Source organism: Hippocampus comes, unplaced genomic scaffold, assembly GCF_001891065.2.
Source record: "Hippocampus comes isolate QL1 unplaced genomic scaffold, H_comes_QL1_v1.1 scaffold355, whole genome shotgun sequence".
Taxonomy (NCBI): domain Eukaryota; kingdom Metazoa; phylum Chordata; class Actinopteri; order Syngnathiformes; family Syngnathidae; genus Hippocampus; species Hippocampus comes.
The window spans coordinates 49450-59390 of record NW_017805284.1 but is presented as its reverse complement, the minus strand read 5'-3'; the positions used below and the strand labels follow the sequence as shown (position 1 = coordinate 59390).

At 39.4% G+C, this 9941-nt stretch overlaps 2 long non-coding RNA genes across 2 annotated transcripts in view; one reads left to right on the top strand and one right to left on the bottom strand.

Annotated features, from left to right (window-relative positions):
• LOC109516791 (uncharacterized) overlaps positions 1–9820 on the bottom strand; it is a 15994-nt gene extending 6174 nt beyond the window's left edge. The window contains exons 1-2 of the long non-coding RNA XR_002168414.1: positions 9746–9820; positions 256–261 (exon numbers count right to left, since the gene is read on the bottom strand). This is a non-coding gene — a long non-coding RNA (uncharacterized LOC109516791). The remainder of the gene's footprint in view (positions 1–255; positions 262–9745) is intronic.
• On the top strand, positions 2842–3845 carry LOC109516792 (uncharacterized). The gene is made up of 3 exons (XR_002168415.1): positions 2842–2868; positions 2980–3172; positions 3298–3845. It is a non-coding gene; the product is annotated as an uncharacterized LOC109516792 (long non-coding RNA).
• Positions 9821–9941: the final 121 nt, after the last annotated feature.

Sequence of the window (9941 nt, the reverse complement as noted above, 5' to 3'; positions counted from 1 at the left end):
TGTGTGTGTGTGTGTGTGTGTGTGTGTGTGTAAATATATAAAATATATATATATATATTTACACACACACACACACACACACACACACACACATATATATATATATGGCTCTCACTGAAATACATTTCCAAATATTTTGTTTTTATGGCTCTCTTAGTCAAAAAGGTTCCCGACACCTGACTTAGACAAGCAAAATTGGTCCGAGTTCTACTCAAACGAAGATCCAAATACTGCGTTTGACGCATTTCAGCCAACCATAACCTCCTTATATGATAAACATTTCCCAGTAATTAAGGTCTTGTTGGGGGAAGAGCGGCCTCCTCTCCCCCGCGTGTTCGTTGAATTTCGGATGAGGAGAATGTTGGTCATCCAAATAAAGGCTGGAGTTGATGAACAGTTCCTTCGAAGCTTTTAATAACAGAATATTCCGGGCACCCACGAATTACAGACAATGGCTGCGCGTCACGAGTGCGAAGCAGGAAGAGCTTCACATCATTTTTATACCATCAGAAGGGCGGTACCGAGACACAAAGTGTGATATCATAACTTTCGTTTCTCCTAAACCAATTCTCAGCTTGGCGCATTCCAAAGTTTGTGCGTCTTCAGTAGGGAGTATTCCAATTCTAGGTGATGATTGTTACAAGGACGCCAAGCTACACTGCGGGCATGGGAAAGTTATACAGCATGATGAAATATGAGCAGAATACAGACTTCAGTCTCCAGAAAGTACAAGACCAAAGTAAGCCATGGATAACAAAAGGCATAGAAAACGCATGTAAAAAAGAAAAACAATTTATACAAATCGTTTCTAAAATTCAGAACCAAAGATGCTGAAATAAAATATAAGACCTATAAAAACAAATAAGTAAAAATTATAAGAATTAGTAAGATCATTTTCATGCATTATTAGAGCAGAATAAAAGCAACACTCAAGAAATATGGAAAATATTAAATCATGTAATTAGAAATAGCTCTAAAAAAGCAGATTATCCAGAGTACTTTATGAAAGACGAAAATACCATTATTGAGAAAACTGCAGAAATAGCTAATGAATTTAATCAGTATTTTGTTAATATCGGCAGTAACCTCGCAAAACAAATTCCTAGTACAATAAATTCTTTTGAACTATATAAATACATGGAAAAAAAAACTCTTCCACGATGTTTCTTACTGCTGTGGATCATAATGAAATATTAAATATTGTAAAAACATTAAAAAATAAAAAAAGTCAACTGATTGCTATCTGTATGACAATAGCAAAACAGATTATAGAACTTGTAGTGCGACCTTTCACATATATATGCAACCTGTTATTCAAAGCTGGTATCTTGCCATCAAAAATGAAAACTGCTAAAGTCCTTCCAATTTATAAATATCACTGTTACCACAATTCTCAAAAATATTAGAAAAACTATTTCCATACAGACTTGATAACGTCTTTCATACAGACTTGATAACGTCATACATAAACATGTGCTTTTAAGTGAAAATCCATATGGCTTCAGAGAAAATCGGACCACCTCAATGGCAGTAATGGAGTTTGTGGAAGCAATAGCCACTAATATAGATAACAAAGAATTTACTATTGGGATTTTTCCAGATCTAAAAAAAGCTTTTGACACGATAGATCATAGTATATTATAGAATAAATTACAGACATATGGCATTAGAGGCGTAGCATATAAATGGATTGAAAGTTATTTAGAAAACAGATCTCAGTATGTGCAGTTCAACAATAAAAAAATCGAATCAACTGAAGATCACTCTTGGAGTTACTCAGGGGTCTGTGCTTGGTCCAAAACTATTCATCTTATATATATATATATGTTATGATATCTGCAGTGTCTCAAAACAATTCAAATGTGTCCTATTTGCTGATGAAACAACTTTCTACTGCTCTGGAGAAAATCTGAAACAGCTGCTGAAAACTGTGGAAAATGAATGAAACAAATTTAAAAAATTGGTTCGACAGGAATAAATTATCACTTGAAAAAAATCAAAGTTAATAGTTTTTGGCACGAGCCCAATCAAACACCAAGTTAAAATTAAGGTAAACTCAATTGAAACAGAACGAGCTTATGAAAATAAGTTTCTTGGATTAGTAACAGATGCAAAACTGTGCTGGAAGCTACATATACATAACGTTAAAAGAAAAATATCCCAAACCATCGGGATCCTCCACAAAACTGAGGATGTGCTGAAAAAGAGATCTTTGTACACATTATACTCTTCATTATTACTTCCATATATAACCTACTGTGTGGAAATATGGGGAAACGCCTGTAAAACAAACAACTACAAAGAAAAAAAAAATTAAAATCAGAATAATCAATAGATCTAAATATCCGGAACGCTTGAACAACAAGAGTCAGTGATCCTTACGGATGGTCAGGGTAACGACATCATGGACACCGAGGGAACCAGAGGTAAATTGTTAAATAAAAACAAGTACTGTATTTTCTGAAGTTCATATACGTCATGTACTACTTAATACACTATTTTCTTTTCAGGTTCATCCTTTGGAAAGCAAAATGCAAGAAAAATAGTTGCTGTGAAAGAAGGAGATTTCCAGGAGTTAATTTTATCATACAACTCATTCCTATGAAGAAACATTCAAATTCAGAAAACATGCTCAGCTCGGCCTGAAAATGCATTTAAAGCAATAAAAACTGAAATTGAGTGTCACACCTAAACAAAAGGACTTATGCACACATTTGAACATGCATTTAGTTCAGGTTGACATCCTGAAACCTAAATGAACATTAATTTGATCATACAACTCATTCCTGTGAAGAAACATTCAAATTCAGAAAACATGCTCAGTTCGGCCTGAAAATGCATTTGAAGAGCAAAAAAGAGGAGACTGAGGTGAAATATGACAGGCACCAGGAATTACCAAGTAGTTATGATTGTATTTTTACTGATTAGGATTCCGTTGAGAATGAATAGGTTATAACATAAATTTTGCATGCTTTTCAGCCGGCGAGATGATCACAGCCTTGATTCAGTGTTTGATTCAATTGAAGAGGTGGTCCTGTGAGCACAGGGGCTCAAGGAGGATCAACTCAAATAAAGGAGCTGACAAACCTGTCCAACCGAAGAACAACACTGTCCTTGACAGAGGTGGAAGCAGCTGCTGTAAGAGATGCCTTTGCCTGCATCATCTGCAAGGGTAAATGAACGTTTTGTCTTTTATAGACAGATGTCTGTGCAGCTCAACTACCCATGTCCAAAACGAAAAAAGATAATTTTGCACTTTCTGTATTTAAAAAAATGTTTTCTGAATCACATTTGCAGGTCTAGTGGTTGAGCCCATGGTGACATTGTGTTGCCACAGCATTGTTGGCTGCAGGATCTGCATTGAACAATGGCAGAAAAATTCTACAACTTGCCCAAAATGTCGAGGGGATGAGTTTGACCTCAGTATGCAAAAACCCTCCGGACTGTCTGATGCATTCGCTGTGCTGGAAAACACACTGTACTAGTTAAACTATACAGTATACGGTATAGTCATGCTGTGAATTGTTCAGATTCTTTCCACTTGACTGTTTTTTGCATTCAAAGCACTTTTGACTTGAAATGTCTGTGCATCTAATTACTTTACCTCTAATTATTTTATCTATTCCCAGTGTCTCTTGACAGTTGTGCTCAGGTATCTCATATTTGCACTGTTTTATGTTTTATTTGTTAATGTTTTCCAGAAGTATTGAGAATTTTATAGACTGAGGACTTGGTTGTGTTGCTACACTTTTTATATTACAGCTGAGTCTCAACACACAAATGTAATATTTTTCTATAGCTGTGTAAGACTTGAAATGTTAAATAAAACTATTCAAAGAAATACATTTTTATTAAGAAAACAATGTTGATCTTGAATTTCTGTATGGCAACATTGCCATTGCTCAAAGAATACGTATGTCTGTTCGAGATGAAGGCGCCACTCATCCACAAGCTACATGAGAAGCAGTTCACCTTGTATAAGGGATTCCTAGCATGTTTTTTGAGGGCAAAAGCTGTGCAAGGTCTCAAGCCTAAGCATGATACAGCCATCATAGACGATCCCAGCTGTTGTGTGCCAAAGCGAGAAATGTTTGTGGGGACCACTGTGAAAGGATTGATATCATCATCACACAGGTCTGACTCCACAATCAGCTCATTCCTTGAGCAGGTGGAAACTGCATATGTCAAGTGTACTGAGTACCTTAGTACAAAGTTGCCCCTGGACAAAAAGGTTCTGCAGTGTATGGCAGCGATAGAACCCACAGCACATGGACACTCACTTACAACAAAACATCTTCTGCGACTCCCAGCACGGGTGACAAATGTGCTGAACACTGAAGAAAAAGATGAGTTTGAGCTGCAGGTGCGGAGATTTCAGGTTGATTCCTTTGTACCACCGTATGATACAGACATAAGGATCGACCACTGGTGGTCAGATCAGCGTCTCCTGGCTCTGTACCCAGCTTTGACGATGGTCCATGCTTTACTTTCATGTTTTCACAGTCCACAGGTTGAAGGCTCTTTCAACATTATGGGTGATGTCCTAGACCACAGGTGTCAAAGTCCGGTCCTCGAGGGCCGGTGTCCTGCATGTTTTCCATCCCTCCCTGTTGCAGCACACCTGATCCAAATGACCAGTTCATCAGCAAGCTCTATCGGAGCCTGATAGTGATCCTGATCATTTGAATCAGGTGTGTTGCAGCAGGGAGGGATGGAAAAAAAGCAGGACACCGGCCCTCGAGGACCAGACTTCGACACCTGTGTCCTAGACCGAAAGTCCTGCCGCATGGAGATCCACACACTAAGTGCAGTTCAGACGGTGAGCTACCACATGCGAGCAAGCAAGAAAACACCTCTACTATACTTCGACAGAAAGTGTGCTGCATTCTCCAGTTGATCCTTTGCTCATGGGAAACATGAAAAGAGCCTATTCAAAATACAAGGGTGAACTCCAGGCAAAGAAGGATATCAAGAAAGCTTCTCAGCCGTCAATGGCAGTGCCCAGCACAAGCAGGCAGAGTAAGAGAAAGGCAAAGGATGAATTGGACAGGGAGCAGAAGAAAGCAAGGCTGGAGCATGTGAAAAAACAAGAGGAGTTGGCTAAAAAGAGAGTGGAAAAAGGACCAACAAGCAATGAGCTCTTGCCTAAAAGCTTAAAATGAAGAGAAAAATAAATATTCGACATGATGAAACTGTACATAGTTGTTCATACTGTAAATAAACATTCTACATCATGAAACTGTACGTACTTTTATATACTGTAAATAGACATCCACTTTATAGAATAAAATGCATTCATAACCCATATACAGTAAATATTCCCATATCCGGGCTATGTAAAGAAATTTCCTTCACCCGGAATAAAAACCTATGTATTAATATTTTGACTATGATATTACATTTTAACGTAACTTACTTAAGCGGAAGTTCCACTATCCGTAACCCGGATGGAGACGGAAGGCCACGGGAGCTTAAATACACACAGCGCCCACCCGATGCAACGGAAGACACATGTTCACTTCGCCGTTTTCTATCATCGGATTCGAAACGACGACGTGTAAATGACTTTTTATTGGCGTGCGTTTTACTGTAATAGCGAACGATTTTAACTTTATTTACTTACGTCCTGTAGATCGCGGCACTAGCTTAAAAAGCAGTGCCCACTCGACACAATGGGAGACACGATGGAAGAAACGTGTTCACTTCGCCGTTTTCTATCATCGGATCCGAAACGACGACGTGTAAGTGACTATTTATTGGCGTGCGCTTTACTGTAATTTCGAAAGATTTTAACTTTATTCACTTACGTCCTGTAGATCTCTGCACTAGCTTAAAAAAGCAGCGCCCACTCGACACAACGGGAGACAGACGGAAGAAACGTGTTCGCTTCGCCGTTTTCTATCATCGGATCCGAAACGACGACGCGTAAGTGACTTTTTATTGACGTGAATTTTCCTGTAATTGTGAAAGATTTTAACTTTATTCACTTACGTCCTCTAGATCATGGCATCAAAATGAAGAACAACCCAACAAAACAACCCAAAAAAAGACTCATTTTTTTCCCCAAGACGGAAAAGAAATAACATTAAAATACTGTACGTACTGTACTGTACTGTGTTGTGTTTTTTAAAAATACTCTACACCTGTACTGTATACTGTATACTGTACTGCTGTTTTTGTTATATAAACAGTTTTTGGACAGTATATTTTTGCATTTTATTGCTTGTGTTGTTACACATGCATTTTGTCAACATACTTGCAGGTTCATAAAGGACACGTACAATGCTCATTTCCCAAATAGGAAATTCTGTTATAAGGACATTTTGGACAGTGCAAACATGAGTCCGTACTAGAGGATGTTTACTGTATAGTAAACAGTTTGGGACTTCACTCTCACTGCATGAGGTAAGAATCAACAGCTTTTTTTTCACATTTACAAAACATTTAATGAATACAAGTAATGAACAAGTCTTAAATATGGCAGGGAATGTGTTTCCTTTTTTTAGTTTTGATTTTGAGCAGCAAATTTGAAATTACATGTTGGTGCTCACCAGGAATGCATAAGCAAAATTGCACAAAGGACTATGTCAAATTTTCACTTGAAAAAATAGTGAACAATCTTGAGATTTTTTTTCTGTGAAAGTCTCAAGTAGTGTGTACATTGAATACACTTCATCTTTAGTATAAAGTGCCTATTTTGTCATCAAATAGGGAATGATATTTCAACAAAAATGTTGAAATGAAATGTAAAATTTTGTTGATAAAATTTATGGTTTTAAGGCTTTAAAATCTCTAAAACCCATTAGCTTCTGGGAGCTTTGCCCCCTGGACTCCCATCCGGGGCATTGCCCCTGGACCCCACCGGGGGCCTGCGGCCCCCAGACCCCCAGCTGATTTTCAGATTTTTTCAGCACTAGCCGCTCTCATCCCTGATTTTTGTATGTACAAAGTATGTTTTATTTGCACAGTCAGAACAGATATATCATGACCTGCTTGGATATACGGTATAATATCCAATGTCACTTTGTTTTGTTGAGTATTTTGTCTTGAAGTGTCCGGTGATGTATTGTAGATCATTCCTGGTTGTTCCTTGTCTCTCACCCAAAGTCAAATGGGATAGGCATAATTTTTCATGCCTGTGAAACTAAACACATTTGGCTGACTGGCTGGATGTCGAGATGGATGTAAGTCAAAATCTATGTTGTAACTGTCAGGGTATTTCGAGATTAACTAATATATACTTTTTTTTTTTTCTTTTGTTGTCCTGTTCGCCCTCGGGAACTATGACCAATGACAGTGAGACTGCGATGTCTGTAAAAGATGATGGGTTCAAAAGGAACCTTGTGCCTTCTAAATCAACATTTTTTTCATTGACCAAAAGGACTGGACCTCGCTACAGAAATCAAGAATACATAGACGATTCAAAACTCTTCAGTGGACAAACATCATCTCCAAAGGAATTCGATCAATCCATCCATATTGCTCTTTTGCTTTTAAAAGACACAGAATTAAGACACTTGGCTCACAAAGACAAGGTCCTGAATTTTGGTGTCTGGGTAACTGTCCCTTTGAAGACTGTCCTGTTCAAGTAACAGTCACGGTAAATAATGCAAAGGATCTGAAAGCCGCTGTGAATTTCAAGGGCAAGACAAGCATTCATAATCGCATCGAATTAAAATCAAGACCAATAAGAGGAAAGGACAGGAGTGAAATGTGGAAGATATTGCAAAAAGAATTGCCGAGGTCAATGTACTTGCATAACATAGGCCAATTACATGACACAGTTATGGAATCAGAATGCAGAGATGAGGCACCTGCACCTTCTATTTTGAAAACCCTCTCATGGGAAGTTCGACAAAAAAGTTGCCTCCATAACAATGAGCTCTTAAATTTGCAGTCCAACGTTGAAGGAAAATAAAACAAACCATAAGAGAGGACAAGGGAGGGCATCTTGTATCTGGACGCTACTGGTAGCATTATGAAGAAGGGAAAGGGCTCGCCACCATTTTATGTGTCTGAGCTCGTTGTGAAGAATCCTTCCAAGAACTCCGCACCCTTTCCCGTGGCGACTTGACATGTGACCACACCACTGCCTTCGTTAAGTATTTTCTTGATGCATTTCTAACAGATGTTGCAAAGGCGTATGGGCAGAGAGCGGTGCAGCCTCCACTGACGCTACTTTGCGACGGTTCCATAGTCATTATGCAAGCACTTTGTCTATCATTTATAAAGACCAATTTGAGTAACACGATTGAGCATGACTACTCAATAGTCAGTGGAAAACGGAAATCTGCAGATTTTGACATTCCAGTTCTGCACCGATGTCTGAGTCATATCATCAGCCGAGCGAGCGACAGCCAGTGACATCCGAGCGAGCGACAGCCGAGTGAGCGACAGCCAGCGGGAGCGAGCGAGCGACAGCCAGCGGGAGCGAGCGAGCGACAGTCAAGCCGAGGCAGCGTGAGCAAGCGGTAGCTAACTGGCGTTATTGAGCGAGAGGACTCTTCGGGGCTCCGATGGCGGTCGACCCTTTGGGAACGGCACCAGCAGCTGGAGCCACCTCCATTTGAGGCCAGCCTACCGAACAGTTAACCCGGCAGCAGCGGCAAAAACTCGAACACCGCGGCGGTGTTGTCTGGGGAGGCCACAGGCCCACCGCCACGTCACCAACATCCGGGTTGGCAGAGAGAGAGAGAGACCACAGCACACGATGTCAACCAGCTGACAGCCGGCGAGCAACGAAACCCAAAAATGCCGCCTAAACGGGGACAAGATACCAAGCAGGATGAAGAAGTGATGACCCGTACGCAAGTCACGAACGACTTATCCAACAAAAAGAACTGTTCACAGCACTCATGCAGAAACAACAGGATCACTTCAAAGGATTTGTAAAGATGAAACTGAATTCCAGGGAAGTACAAGAACTTAAAACTAGTCTTAATTTCACCCAAAAGGAGGTCGATGACATTAAAAAACAACAAACGAATGGATCTGACCATAGCAAAACCATGCAAACTGAAATCTATAAAGTATGTAACAGTATGCTGGTTTTAACCGACAAGATGGACAACTTAGAGGGACTATCTAAAAGAAAAAACTTGATAATCGATGGAATTGAAGAAATGCAAGGAGAAACGTGGACGGAAACGGAGCAAAAAGTGCAAACAATCTTCAAGGACCAACTTCAATTAAAGGAGACAATCGAGGTGGAAAGAGCCCACCGCACAGGGAGACACGAATCGGGAAGACTTCGACCAAGGCCAGTAGTGGTGAAATTTGAAAAATATAAGGACAAAACAATGATACTACAGAGAGCAAAATACTTAAAAGGTCCCAAAATCTACATTAATGAAGATTATACAGATATTGTACGTCAAAAAAGAAAAGAATTGCTTCCAAAACTAAAAGCGGCACGTGAAAGAGGGGAAATTGCCTACCTGAGGCACGACAAACTAATCGTCCACCCCCGCACCAGTACTCCAATTCAACGGGCTCGACCTCAACATGCTGAGAGCTGATGACCACCAGACAATAACTTTGACTTAATGGATATCGGAAACATACAACACAAACATGGACATTAAAATCGTTGATTATGCTGAACATCAGACATTCGACCCAGAGAACAACTGGGACCCAGACAATAATTTCTTCAATCACAATTACAGCATTACAAACTCCGAGTATTACACTGACAAACAATTCAACACAAATGTAGAACTGAAAAACACGTTTTCAGTGATACACATAAATAGTAGAAGTCTTTATAAAAATTTCACCAAAATCAAAGAATATTTGACTACATTTAATAAATTTACAATAATTGCTGTGTCAGAAACTTGGCTTGATGATGAAAAAACAAGTGAAATGAAAATTGATGGATATGAAATGTATGCAACTCATAGGGAAGACAAAAAAGGAGGGGGAGTTGCAATATATGT